Source organism: Artemia franciscana, unplaced genomic scaffold (genome assembly GCF_032884065.1).
Source record: "Artemia franciscana unplaced genomic scaffold, ASM3288406v1 PGA_scaffold_56, whole genome shotgun sequence".
Classification (NCBI taxonomy): Eukaryota; Metazoa; Arthropoda; class Branchiopoda; order Anostraca; family Artemiidae; genus Artemia; species Artemia franciscana.
In genome coordinates this window covers 593078-608353 of record NW_027062696.1, presented here as the reverse complement: position 1 = coordinate 608353, position 15276 = coordinate 593078, and the positions used below count along the sequence as shown (strand labels likewise).

The window sequence follows — 15276 nt, the reverse complement described above, 5'->3', positions numbered from 1 at the left end:
ACGAAAGACGATCACATTAAAAAGGATTCTTCCACGCCTGACATAGAAATTGGTGTGAAATGCCATAAAAAGGGTTAAAAGTAGTGTTCTTTAGTTAATTGAGCTGGTCCAGCTTAATTTATTATTTTTGGTTCTTATGAGAGCGTTTCAATTTAGAAGTTTCTTTCAGTTCTGACTATCTCGTGTTGCCCGTGCTGATAACTATCTCCATTTGCATATTAACAAAATGGGAGAAATATCAAGGAGATGTAAGGCCATATGAAGGAATTTTTTTATGATGGAAGAGATCATAGAAAATATTACAACAAGTGAGAATTTTCTCGCTATAGCCTAAATGAGATGGTTTGTAACCTGTGAAAAAGGGTGCGGGCAAATGGGCAATGGCTTAAGCGTTAGATTTTCACTTCAGAGGTCTTTGTCTTAAATGATAAGGATAATAAAGCTGTCTATTTTTTGTGCACTTAGTGTATCAAACAGTTCGTGGTAACGAACTGTAGTAAGGAGCAACCTGGCTCAATAGTAACCAAAACTCTAAAAAATAGAATTTTTATAACAATAGTTCCATAAAAAAAATCACATTTTAATTCTGATTTTAAATATATAAGTTCATTAAGTTTAGACTTACCCATCAAAAGTTACGAGCCTGAGAAAATTTGCCTTATTTTAGAAAATAGGGGAAAACACCCCCTAAAAGTCATAAAATTCTTAACAAAATCATGCCATCAGATTCAGAGCATCAGAGAACCCTATTGTAGAAGTTTCAAGCTCCTATCTACAAAAATGTGGAATTTTGTATTTTTGCCAGAAGGCAGATGATAGATGCGGGTTTATTTGTTTGTTTGTTTGTTTGTTTTTCCCAGGAGTGATCGTATCGACCCAGTGGTCCTAGAATCTTGCGAGAGAGCACATTCTAACGGAAATAAAAATTTCTAGTGCCCTTTTTCAGTGACCAAAAAATTGAAGGGCATCTAGGCCCCCTCCCACGCTAATTATTTTCCCAAAGTCACCAAATCAAAATTCTGAGATAGCTATTTTGTTCAGCGTAGTCGAAACAAACTTATAACTATGTCTTTGGGGACGACTTACTCCCCCACAGTCCCCGTGGGATGGGCTACAAGTCACAAACTTTGACCAATGCTTACATATAGTAATGGTTATTAGGAAGTGTACCGACGTTTTCAGGGGGATTTTTTTGGTTTTGAGGGGGGAGGGGTTGAAAAGAGGGGATATGTTAGGAGGAAATTTATCATGGGGGAAGAGAATTTCCATGAAGGGAGTGCAGGATTTTCTAGCATTATTTAAAAAAAACAATGGAAAAAGAAATATGAAAAAGTTTTTTCAAATGAAAGTAAGGAGCAGAATTAAAACCACTTAAAACGAAGAGAAATTATTCCGCATATGATGGGCTCGCCTCCTCCTAATACCTCTCTCTTTACGCTAAAGCATTTTTAGTAATTTCAACTATTTATTCTATGGCTTTTGTGATTCAGGGGTCATTCTTAAGAAATTGGGACAAAATTTAAGCTTTAGTGTGAAGAGCGAGGTACTGACGAGGGGGTAAACCCCCTCATATACGTAATAAAAACATAAGAATACAGAAGTTTGTTACGTAAGCTAATTTATAAGTTACGTATATCTTTTACTAATAAAAACATTCGTAAAAAATTAAAAGTTGTAGTTGCCTTTCTAAGTAACCAAAAAACCGGAGGGCAACTAGGCCTCCTCTCCCGCTCCTTTTTTCTCAAAATCTTTCGATCAAAACTATGAGAAAGCCAATTAGCCAAAAAGATAAATATGCGAATTTTGTTTTAATTATTCATCTCCAGAGAGCTAAAATAAAAATATTCATTGATTCAAAAACGTTCAGAAATCAAATAAAAAAAGAAGTTTTTTAACGGAGAGTAAGGAGCGACATTAAAACTTAAAACGAACAGAAATTACTTAGTATGTGAAAGGAGCTGCTTCCTCATCAACGCCCCGCTCTTTACGCTAAAGTTTTTTACTGTTTTAAAAAGTAATGTTAAGAGAAAGAGTCAAATTTTAACGTAAAGAGCGGGGCGTTGATGAGGAAGCAGCCCCTTTCATATACTAAGTAATTTCTGTTCGTTTTAAGTTTTAATTACGCTCCTTAATTTCCGTTAAAAAAACTTGTTTTTTTTTATTTTCAAAAACTATTGGGCAAATTATTTTTAATCATAATTTAATACTTAAAAGATTAGATAGTGATATAAATTGGAAACCGGTTTGAAATTGTAAGCAACATGGCCCATTTGTAAATCCTACTTACAAACATGTTATAACAGGGGACTTGTCAATAATAAAGCAAGATGATCTTCAAATTATAATGAATAAAGGGGCTAATTTCCTTCTTTCTCATCATCTGAAACCATCGAGTGTTCTTGATGGCTTGGAAAATGATTTTGGTTTATTTATTGATAAGTGGTGTAAGAAAGAGAATAAAAGTAAAGATCGTTTTCAAAGTTGGAAGAATTTAATTATTAGTAGAATAAGAAATAAAATATATTCTAATTTTAAAAAAATAGTAACACTAAATCATTATTTTATAATGCGAAGATTAAACAAGCAATTGCTAATCTACAGAATGGATTTGTAATTGTGCCAGTGGATAAAGCTAATAATAATTTTGCCATAATTTGTCAGAAGCTGTATTGTGATATCTTAAAAAGGGAGTTATGCACAACTAATGTTTACGAAAAGGTAAATTTAGTTGATGAGAATTTAATTGAAAAGACTGAAGAAATACTTTTTAAAAAATTTTAATATCAAAATAAATGACAATGATAAAAAGTTCCCTTTCCTATATTGGAGTGTAAAATTTCATAAGAATCCCCCTAAACCACGGTTTATTGCTGGAGCAGCTAAATGTCAAACCCGCATTGCTGTTACTGACCTCTCTTTAATTTTGAAGGCAATTGTAAATAAACTTAAAACCTATTGTGCTGGCATTAAAAAGTTTTCGAATTTTAATCCATATTGGAATGTTAATAATTCACTGCAGGTGATACAGTCTTTAACAATGGTTTCAGCTAAAAGAATTGAGTCTTTCGATTTTGCGACAATGTATACTAATTTATCACTTAATGTAGTGTTAGATAATTTAAAAACTGTTATCAAGAAATCTTTCATCTTATCTAGTAAAAGGCTCTTAAAAATAGACACTTATAATAAAAAAGCTATATGGACAAACTGCTTTAATACCACAGTTAACTTGAGATGTTACAGCTTGGATATGATTTTTGAGTTATTAGAATTTGTTTTATACAATACTTATATAAGACTTGGTGCTGATTTGTACAAGCAAATCGTGGGGATTCCCATGGGGGGGGGGGATGCCAGCCCATTTATAGCTGACTTGTTTTTAAGTCAACTAGTATATAAATATATGACGGACAAGAATAATCCAAATAATTTAAAACATGTTTTGTCAAATAATAAAAGATATTTAGATGATATTTTGGTCTTAAATTGTAAGGATTTCATTGATATTTCTAAAAAATATCGATCAGAGCTTACTCTTGAACCTAGTCATGGCGCTGGTCATGAAGATCATTTCTTAAATTTAAATGTAAATATTTGTAATAATAATAAATTAAGTTTTAAAATGTATAACAAAACGGATGATTTTGATTTTGAAGTGATTAGTTTCCCATTCCCTGAAAGTAATATACACTCAAATATTACATATTCTGCGTTTTTCTCACAGTTACTCCGTTATGCAAGGATTTGTAGTAATTATATTGATTTTAAAAATAGATGTAAAATCTTAAGCCAAAAATTGATATCAAGAGGTTTTTCTGAAAATAAATTAACTTGGCAATTAAAAAAATTTAGTTTTCATTATAACGAACTTTTAAATAAATATGAAAATAATTATCTGGAAATACTTTAAGAAATTTTTAACTGATTTCGGAGGTTCGACAAATGATGATGCAGCGCCATTTATTTTGAATTGTGTTTCTAATAGAGCGGATTTTTTTTTTTAAATAGCCACATGGTAAAGATGAATTCTGTAATTGTTTAGTTCATTAATTTTTTTTTTTTTTTGCAATGTGTTAATATTTGTGATTTGGTAAATTTTATCATATTTAGTTTACCTATTGTTGCTAAAAAGAGGGATATATTAACAGGATAAGCTTGTTTTGGTGTTACTTGGTTGTTTTACATTTGCTGTTTTTTTTCATAGGCATGTATTTTGGGAGTGATACCTGACACAGGGATGCCATGGAAATTCTGTGGTAGCCACAACACTTGGCTGGGTAGAGAATTTAAAGTGGCGAAACCCTATAGGCCAGTGTATTCTCCTGATGAGCCCTTGTGTTGGGTTGTTGCCTCTGAATTATTTGTCTTTACTATTTTTTCTATTGTTTGGTAAATGACGACTTATACTTATTGACGACATGACTGCCTGTCCATGGATTATTCTTTATGGTTGATTGTGTTTGACTATGCTGTTTGACCCATGTGATTGTATGGATGAGTAGGGTTAAGGCCTCATTCAAGTGCTGGTCTATATTAATCACTAATTTAGGAAAACAGTCTTCCTTTTCTCCTTCTGTCTCTTTTTTTTCATGTGTGTTTGTGCTGTTACATTGGTGATTTCTCTTTTCATGATATATATATATATATATATGCTTAGACCAGAATTTACGATGATCATATATAAATCGAAAGATTAGATTTTCAAATTTGATGTTGTCGACCTTCGTACACGTGTTCTTAATCAGGGTAGGTTGTACGTGACATTTTTCCGTGTTAAACAAATACATAGCTTAAAAGCTCTGCTATTACCAGAAAATAAACAACGAACATATAATTCTGTGTGGAAGAAAGCCTTCAACACTCCCCATGAAACTTCTTTTAATTAATAGTATATGCCTTTTTTATTAATTAAACGAGTAATAATTGTGAATCTATACTTATTTGGTTTTCCTCAAATTCGGCATGATAATTTTTTTCTTAAAACTGGTATATTGACATTTTTGTTAGTATTTTTTCTAAGAAAAACAATCTAGATAGGTCACGGCTTTAAGGGAGGATTGTATCAAACCTCTAGTGACTCCTTGACATCAAGCAGAAGCTCACATTAATCTCCGGTTAGAAGATAATGCACAGTAAATTACGAATTACGTACATACAAGCGTGTGCCATGCCAGTGTTCAAGCAATATATATTTAGTTTTGGGCCTCCACTGGGAAATTTTGCTATACCTATTTTCAGGGCTTTTTAATGGGACAAGGAAGGAACCCGAATAGCGGAATAGTCCTGTTGTCCAGGACGATGAGCACGAGAGAATTGGATGACAAGTTTGTATTAGATGGCAGTTAGCAAAATGTTTTTCGCTTTAATTCAAACATATGAGAGGTTGTCTGTGTTGCTGATTAGGACTTCTGTTTATGAAATAGAACTGGAATTAGATGATTATCTGTTAATATAACTTTAGTACTGTCAGATCAGTTTCAACTCCTCATTCCTCTTTCGGGTGATTTTTTCTTTATTTAGACTTATTAGAAATTATGACTGATATATAGGCCTACAAGATAGGCTAGTTTCCTATGCTAGAACAGGCAATGATAATCATGATTAATTGTTTCTAGTCCAGAGTGACACGCAAAAATACCAAAATCTTGGCTTATATTACTAATCGAACTCGATTTCATCCTATTATTGCAATCTACCTTGATTTAACCCTATTATTACAATAGGAGTGTTTTTGGAGTATGACTTTGTTTTGGCTTATAGGTTAAAGCTGGTTTCCAAGCACATTACATCAATTAGATTAGACTCTATCTCAGGAAGATTTAAGCTGTTATTTATTAAGCATAATTTTTTATTTGGTTTTATCCAAGAGGACTTTATGATTGAAAATTGGCCTAGCCTAAAGAAGGTAGACAACTTTATGTAGCCTATAAACATAGGGTAGCCTGTATAGCACATGCTATATTGGGTCGAGGTAATAATAAGCTATTAGGCCAACTCTCAGCCCAGAATAACCAGTAATACAACCAAATTCTTTCCCTAGCCCAAATTTCCAGTCCCCTTCAGGTAAAGGTCTAGAATTGCACCTGTTCAGAAGAAGACATGGTAAAAATAGAGAAGTTATGTTAGCCTACCAATCTACAAATAAGATGGATATGTTACTCAGTGTCTTGTTATGGTCTTATTGAATGTAATTTTTGGTTTACTGAAAAACTCAATTTTAAGCCCTTTATAGACTCTCAAAGATAAGACATTTTTTCTCTTCTTTTTTGCTAAAGAAAATGGTTAAAATATTGGCCAAAAATTTTTTATTTGATTATGATTCCATTTTGCATAAATTATGTTATCCACAGGCATTGATTCATCAAGATCTAATTGAGAAATCAATGTATAAATCTTCAAGAAACTACTGTGTTTACTTTAACCTGTTAGTATTATTTTTGTTTCAATCAGTATACATACAAATTGTATTAACTATGGCAAAATTGAGAATTGGAAAACACATGAGATATATATATAATTTTTGCTCTGTAATTGCACATTAGGGAATTAGAGGTAAAGTATAGGTGAGCTGCAGTTGAACTGTGTTAACTACAATTAACAGTGAACTAAAAATTATTGTTTTTACCATTTTATAAAACCATAAATAAGAAAAAAGGTATCATCTTTAAGGGTCCATGAAAATTGAATTTCTGGGTAGCCTAAAACAACTCAGAAAGAGCATGGAAAAAAAAAGGCACCAAGTGGAATGTTCACCTTATTTTTAGGTTAGTAATCTAAACTCCTCCACCTTTACAAGATACATGCTAGAGCAAAAAGAGAAACATGTTTAGATTGCCAAATTTATGCTTATTTTCAGGATTTGGTTTGCATTTTTGACAATTTATCCATAGACATCCTCTATTTTTTTCAGATAGCCCTAGGCTAGCCTATATGAATAAACTAAACAAGAGATCATGCAATTCTGACTTTACAATGCAGCAATCATCATTGAATCATATTTTCTTCTTATCCCCAATTTTTATCTGTTTTTGAATGAGTTCTCATCAATTATTATGTTACTTATTTCTACATTGGAAACAGCTATATAAGATTATTCAAGGGGGCTGGGGATGAATTTCCAAAAACATGAGCCAAACCATGAAAATAAGCATAAAATTGGCAATTTAGAAATACATCTAACATATCTTGCTTTTACCCTATGTTTGACACAACAGCTACTCAGTAGTATAATTTCATCAAAATCTGGAAGGGGAGGGGATGGCAAAGTTGTTGCTGATTTTTCCATGTCAAGTGAAAATGACTCCCCCCTCACTAGGGTGGAGCTTATTTTAAAAATTTTGGAAATATTATTTTCTTACCCCCCTAAGTTGTTCCATATCACATGAAAACATTGTAGAAAAAGTTTGAGCCATTTATAATAATGTTTAGGGGTAGCTCAAGTACCTCAAAGATTAAGAAAAAAGAAAAAAAAGAAGTATTTCAATTAAAAATTTTAAAAATTAAAAATTTTGGAAATATTATTTTCTTACCCCCCTAAGTTGTTCCATATCACATGAAAACATTGTAGAAAAAGTTTGAGCCATTTATAATAATGTTTAGGGGTAGCTCAAGTACCTCAAAGATTAAGAAAAAAGAAAAAAAAAGAAGGATTTCGATCAACTTGTATTTTGCTTTAAAAAAATATAAACAAAATTGTTTAGTTCCTATTTATGGTTGACCTGACAGAGTCTGCTTCCTGCTGTTGGGATAAACTCTGCAGTGTTCATTGACAACTTGCAGCAGAAATTGCAGCTGCAACTCATCATGGGTTATAAAACCGCTGTACTCTTGAATGAGTGCCACTCCTTGCTCAGCGTGGTCATTGACGACTTTGAGTGACCTCACAGTTTCTGACGCTAGCTTGTAGTTGTGTCTATCTTCCCACAGGTCTGGATCAACTGTGAGAAATCCATCCAGAAGATCCATCATTTGAAAAAGTTTTGCTGACTTTGCTGTAACAAAATGTTCCAGGTTTTTATTCTTGGCTGAATCAAGATCAATGGTGATACGCTTGGTATGTTCCTGTTCCTGGTCGTCTTCATTCTGCATGGTACTCACCATCAGTCTCTTCGTTGACAAACTGACGTGACTGTTGAAGAAAGCCAAGCCAACGAGTTTGGGTGACAAATACCACAAGTTACCGGAAAACTTGTTTGATGTGGCCTTTGAGATTGCCAAATGGATGGACGAGTACTCGAGCAGCGACTTCAGCAGTAGTAGGTCACTGTACGGAGCACCTGAGGCTAAAGGTGCAGAGATCCAGGCTTTCAGGTACACACGTACTGCAAACACACACACGTCATGCAAACCTCTTTCTTCTGTGAGAGTCAGTCTAAACTGAGCCTTGAACATCCAGATCTTTAAACTGTATATCACTTTGCTCATCCATTTGGCATGGTGCACTGCTCCAGGTGACATGAATCGTACTCCTCTCGCAGGAGTAGCACCAAGAAAGATGAGCACAAGTTCCAGGAATTCCTTGTAATCATCCCTCAGCTGGCTCTGTTCAAGGTGCTTGTTAGCAAAATCGATGGTACTTTGTTTGATGTCATCCACTAGATGCGCCACATCATCAGCTGCAATTCCTGTTTCATATTTATCTGTATCTATGAATCTCCAATAGTCGTGGAAGCGTTTGAAGAGTGGAACCTCAGGAGAAGATGTCGATCCCATGCACACTTGAAACGCAGCACCAATGACGAGCTCCATAATATGTCTACAAGCCAGTGACAAGAGTTCCTTACCTAGCTTCTGCTCCAACAGAACACAAGCACCAGAGATCCTGCCAGTGTTTGAGCTTGTAGTATCAAAACACATGGCTTGGATGTTGCCGGGTATGCCCCAGTCTTCAATAGCTCTGAAGACAGCAGAAGCCTGAGCCTCGCCTGTTCTGGATGGAAGCTTGGCTACTGTGAGTAGCTGTAAAACTTCTTTTCTGGAAACCAAAACAGGCAGACGATCAACCTTCTCTTTTCCAATGAGGTTGGGGATCAGTTTGCCGTCCCAGTGGACAACAAGGGGAACATCACTCTGAAACTTGGCTCTGATGCTTGCAGAACTGTGAATTCGATGTTTTGCTCTGAGTCGGCGAACTGAATCTCTATTTAGAGCTAGTTGGTCAATAGTCATTCCTAAGCTTTTGGCAGTTTCTGCTATGACAAAAACAGCCTTGCGGTCTGATACTTTAGTACGATCAAGAGCTACTGCTAGTTCAGGTGTAACTACAGCTTTTCGGCCACTCTTTCTTTTTTGAGTTCTGCTTCCTCCAACAGCCCCCTCACTGTCAACGTCTTCTGCTGCGCTAATCTCTGAACCAGATGTGATAAGTTCGGCTGTGGAAGCCTCTATCTGTTGTATGTTCTCTGTTTGCTGTCGTCTTTTAAGTGTTTGCTGCTCTCTCTCAGACACCCTTTTCTCCTTGCAAGCTAGTGTTTCATCTACGCCAACCATTGACCCCCTTCTCCCTTTTTCTCGCTGGGCTAACAAGAAATCTTTGTCTTCTTGTATTGACATCGTGTTCAGGGCATCGGCGTGAGCGATGTCAAAAAGATCCTCGAGCCTAGATACGAAGGCCGCCTCTCTCGCCTGTTGAGTTGATGACTTTCGTGCTTTGTTCTTCTTGAGAAGACGCCATTCTTCAAATGCCTGCTCAAGCTTGGTTTGACAGTTTTGATGATCTCTCATTGGAATTCGAGCTTTCCGCCAAAACTTTGCTAGTTCGGTTACAGCAGCAGCCGACAAGTGCCTAATGGTCTCATTCAGTTCAAGTTGGAGATGAAGGAAGAACCCAAGAGCCATTCGCAATGAAGGCAGCTTGCTACCTCTTAATTCAGACACAGAGCTACCAATGAGATATAACTCCGTTCGAGATCTAGTTGCATTTGCTAACATTTTCAGTCTCAATTGGGTCTGAAATAAAAAGAAAACAGAATTTATAATCATGAACAGGTAGGGTGAATTTTTTTTAGAAAAAAGAGCAAAAATTGTTCAACTCATTGCTTCTCCAACAAAAGAATAGGCTCAGTTACATTCAAATTCGTCAATCAACGCTCAGTAGTCATTAACGTTATAGAAATCTACTGTCTAGTTCAAATCTAGTTAATACACAATTAGTTTATTATTGTAAAAAAAACAACACTGATAACAAAACAGAACTGATACAGTAGCGCCTCGAGCAAAAAACTACACCAGACTGAGTCTTAGTGTCCGAGACTCTAGTAAGCGCAACCGGTCAAAAGCAAACAAGTCTGAACTTTCATCTCTGAAGGATGGAAATTTTGCATTGCCAGCTAAATTATGTCTGGTTCTGCTGCAAGTTGTCAATGAACACTGCAGAGCTTATCCCGATATCAGGAAACAGACTCTATCCGGTCAACCATAAATAGGAACTAAACAATTGTGTTTATGTGTTTTTAAGCAAAATACAAGTTGCTTGAAATCCTTCTTTTTTACTTTTTTTCTTAATCTTTGAGGTACTTGAGCTACCCCTAAAAATTATTATAAATGACTCAAACTTTTTCTACAATGTTTTCAGGTGATATGGAACAACTTAGGGGGGGGGGGGGTAAGAAAATAATATTTCCAAAATTTTTAAAATAAGCTCCACCCTACCCCTCACTTTCCATAACCCTAGGTTATAGACAAAATTAACTTTAAAATTTTATTTTTTTAAAATAAAATCTTTACAATTAGATTAATTATTTTGTGCTCTATTTTGCATTATAGTTGTTAGTCCCCCCCCCCCCCTTATGGACACATAAAAGTCCTAATAAAATATTTGTTTGTTGTTCTTTATATTGATTGATATGTTGTAAAACCAGTTTCTCTGTGTAGACTTGGAGATGTCCAGAGCAGCCTAAGTAATTGGGCTGAATATTGGATACTGTATGTTAAATGAGTTAAAAATGGGAATACAAATAATCTGATTAGGCCTAATGTAAATATTTTAAAGCAGGAATGTTGTTGTTTTGTATATTAGTTTATTATATTGTGTAGCCTAAAGCTATGTAAAACTATTAAGGGGAGGGAAGTGGCTGAGGATGAATAGTCAAAATGGAAACAAAACTACAAAAAATAGCAATATAAAAATATCTCTTTTTTTGTTTTAGGGTGTCCCTTTCTAGAGAACCACCATTTTTAACCTTTACCATTTATCCTTAAAAACAAATAGAAATTTAAGCAACTAAAGAACTCACAGGTACATAAAAGTATAAAAAAATAAACATTGAGAGGAATACTTCAATTTTTCCCTTGCAAATTCTAAAAGTTATCTGAAAAATCTTCTTATTGCCAATGCTCCTAATCATGTGTTGTCAAATTTCGATTTAGCAATCAGAAGCTTTTAAATGAAATTTGCTAATTCAGTAAAATTTTTACATGGAATTGTTACACAATAGGGAATATTTACATGTGTTAAGGATGATGTAATCTTGCATAACTTCTAAGACTTCAGGGCCTCATGAGCACAGTATACATGTGGGTGTTATGTAATGGTGATGCACATATGCATGTAATGTAATGACAGGGGCAAACGTTTAATGCTATGTAATGACATTGCACATGTGGGTGTTATGTAATGACAGTACACACATTGGTGTTACATAATATTTTAAGATATTTCTCTTCAGGAACTCAGTTTCATCAGAATTTATTTTCTTCAAAATTTTGTTTTCTTCAGAATTTCATTTTTCTTTCAAGAGGATTTTTTTTCTTTCAAGATGATTTTTCATGGAACCTTTGTAATCTAAAGATTTCTGTCCACATTAGGATTCAAAAATGATTTCCATCCGATGGAAAGGAGTGCTAAACAGCTGCACTATGAAAGCCTTTCTAATATTATTATTTGGATAATACTTTCTATGTTATAACCTATTCCACTCATGCCCTGTCCTGCTTACTAGAATGATTTAATGGATCGTGTGTTTTCCCATGGCTGCAATAATTAACATGCAGGGGAGAAAATTGATTACTGGAATTTGGTTAGTTTTAATGTGCACCTGCTTGTTAAGTAATGCTTAAGAGGGTATTATCAGATAATATTGTGGGTTGTTCTTTGCACATTTATTAGTAATGGAGTCTTATACTGTATTGAAACTTGAATTTGCTATCAGAGATGAAATAAAAGCAGGAGTATCATTATGGCTAGAATATATCTTCATATATGATCAAAATTCCTTCTTTTTCTCTTCACTACAGAGAATTTTTTTATATTAGGGGCAATCTTGAACAAGGATACCTATATACATAGGCTAAAAGATTGGTATTTGTTTTTTTGTACATACAACTTTCAATAATAAAAAACGTTGTAAAATCATGAAATCACAAAAAGCAATTAAAACTCAACAAACGGAAAAAGAAAACGAGAAGAAAAAAGAAAAATACCTGATATAGGATAAAATATAAGCAAAATAACTATGTATTAAAGAAATGTAGGAAGCCTAGTAACCAATTCCAGGGGGAGGGTCGTTATTAGAGGTAAATTTAAGCCCTATGAAGAGACACTTCTGAGAGGTTTTAATGAAAATGCCCACGTATTTGACTGAGTGTTAGATTCTAGCCCCCCTCCCCCTGTTGGAACATTCATTTAACACCTCCTAGCTGAACTGTAAGCTGTAAAGCCCATTAGTCCAAGGCAATTCACACCACTCTGGGAAACTGTGGATTGTACACCCTTAGCAAACAATTCCAGAGGAGGAGGGTTGTTATTATAGGTAAATTTAAGCCATATTAAGAGATATTTCTAGGAGGGCTTGATGAAAATGCCTCTATAACCTTATGGACTCTATGTATGTAACTTTATGTTTCTATAACTTTATTAGATGTATCTACCTGTTACATGCAATTAATTTAACTGAAAATTGAAACTGTAAAAAAGAGACATTTTTTCATTTGGTTATCTCTGAGAGGTTTTAATGAAAATACCACTTTTCTTTGAACCAAGACTTTTTCTTTGAGCAAGACTTTTTCTTTGAGCCACTTTTCGAGATGGGGAGTTTTGTTATTAGAGGTAAATTTAAGCCATATTAAGAGATATTTCTGGGAGGTCTTTATGAAAATGTCTCATTTCTTTGACTGAGTGTTGGATTTCAGTTCTCCCTCTGCTGAAAAATTATTTTAATATCTTCCACCTTAACTTTAAGCTGTAGAACACGTTAGTCCAAGGCAATTTATGTAACCTTGGCAAACCATGGATGACACACAGCATCCTGTGGATCGTGTTTTTACTAGTCATGCTCAACGCGTTTTTCCAAGTCAGTCCATGCCACCATGACAAACTATGGATGGCACACGAAAACCCACTGGCACTCTTCATTATTCCTAAGACATTTTCCAGGTATTTTTCAGTTAAAAAATATGCTTTAGATCCATTGAACCGTATTTTCAAAAGCCACCCTCAACATGATACAACATGTCAATTTAAACCACTGGGCCACGTTATGACTGGCCTTATTGAACCATCTGGCAACCATAATCATGAATATGACATTTTCGGATAATTTTCTCCAAAAATATATGTTTGCAATAGAATTGATTAATGAAAAACACTAGAATCGTTTATTTACTCTAGAATCAATAAATGCATTTAAACTTAATGAAAAGTCCCCAATAATATTTCTTCTAATGACACCCTCTGGCATACAGTTATCACACCCAAGGGTTTTTCAACCTCTTCCCCCATAAAATTAACCTTATAAACTAAAAATGACCAATGGCTGACTCATGGCACCCTCTGGGTGCCATGAGTCAATGAAAAAACCTAATAACGTTTCTTCTGACGTTTTTTTAGATTCCATTTTCTTTTAAGACGTTTATTCATGGAATCTTTATAATCAAAGATTTCTGTCCACATTAGGATTTGAAAGTGATTTCCATCCAATGAAAAGGAGAGCTAGACAGCTGCACTATGAAAGCCTTTATATAATATTCGGATAATACTTTCTACATTATAAACTATTCCACACAAGGAGATTGCCCTGTCCTGCTTAGTAGAATGATTCAATGGATCGTGTGTTTTCCCATGGCTGCAATAATTAACATGCATAGGTGAAAATCGATTATTAGAATTTGGTTAGATTTGATATGCACCTTCTTTTTAATTACTGCTATAGAGGGTATTACCTTAAATTAAATTTTACCTTAAATCGCAGCTTGGAGCGATATAAGGATTATCCATCCTTGTGATGCTCCATGAGAAAAAAAGAATTCGTTTGGTGTAGATTGTGGCTGTTAGATTAGACTCTTGTGGAGGACTCTGCAGCTTCCCAATTGTAAAGGAACTCCTGGCAGAGCCATTCCCTATCAAGGTGGGACTTGAACATGTCAATTGAAGTAGCAGAAACTGTTTCTTCAGAGAGCTGGTTCCACATATTGATGATTCTTTGGCTGAAGAAGTGGCTTCTATGTCTACTCGTGGAACGCTGCATGGAGAGCTTCAAAGAATGTCCTCTAGTACCAGAATGCAAGGACTGTGCAAAGAGACCGGGAAGGGTATTTTTAGAGAGGATTTTTTTGGTTAAAATAATGTCACCCCTTTTCCGTCGGTATGTCAGCGTTGTCAGCTTCAAACGACGTAGTCTTTCTTCGCATGGAAATTTATTCATGTTGGTAACCATCTTAGTGGCACGACGCTGGACATCCTCAAGCAACTTCCTATCTTTTTTGAAGAAAGGGGCTGCCAATGACATTCCAACCTCCAGGCGTGGACGTACAAGCGCCTTATATAGCTTCATAAGAACTCTAGGGTGTCGGCTGGAGATGGTTCTTTTTATGATACCGAGGGTTTTATTTGCAGAAGATGAAACAGACTTAGCATGGCTGCTAAACTTTAATTGGTGATCTACAATAGCCCCAAGATCTCTTTCATCGGAAACAGCAGAAAGGAAGTTGTCTTGAAGGAAATACTTGTGATGCTTGTTATTTTTTCCAAAATGAATTACATGGCATTTGTCAACATTGAAAGTCAAAAGCCACATGTTAGCCCATCTTACTAGACTATCAAGATCTGTTTGAATTGATTGCTGGTCAGAGGTAGTAGCCGCTTCTCCAACTAGTTTTGAGGCATCAGCGTAAAGGGTAATAAGATTTGAAAGAAGGGTGGGTAATTCGTTAATATAGAAGTTGAAAAGTGTTGGTCCAAGAATAGTGCCGTGGGGCACGCCACTTAATACAGTTGTGGGAGAAGAGAAATGAGGAGTTCCTTGCAAATCAAAAACTCTGACACTCTGTGATCTTTCAGAA

General features: G+C 35.0%; 1 protein-coding gene across 3 annotated transcripts in view; it reads left to right on the top strand.

Annotated features, from left to right (window-relative positions):
* The first annotated feature begins 5346 nt into the window (after positions 1-5346).
* The window catches only part of LOC136042027 (late secretory pathway protein AVL9 homolog), a 111333-nt gene continuing 101403 nt past the window's right edge, over positions 5347-15276 (top strand). For 2 of the 3 annotated variants that reach the window (XM_065726885.1, XM_065726882.1), the window contains exon 1: positions 5347-5500. The gene's annotated coding sequence lies outside the window, so the exon portion shown is untranslated. The remainder of the gene's footprint in view (positions 5501-15276) is intronic. The other variant, XM_065726883.1, reaches the window with a different exon arrangement.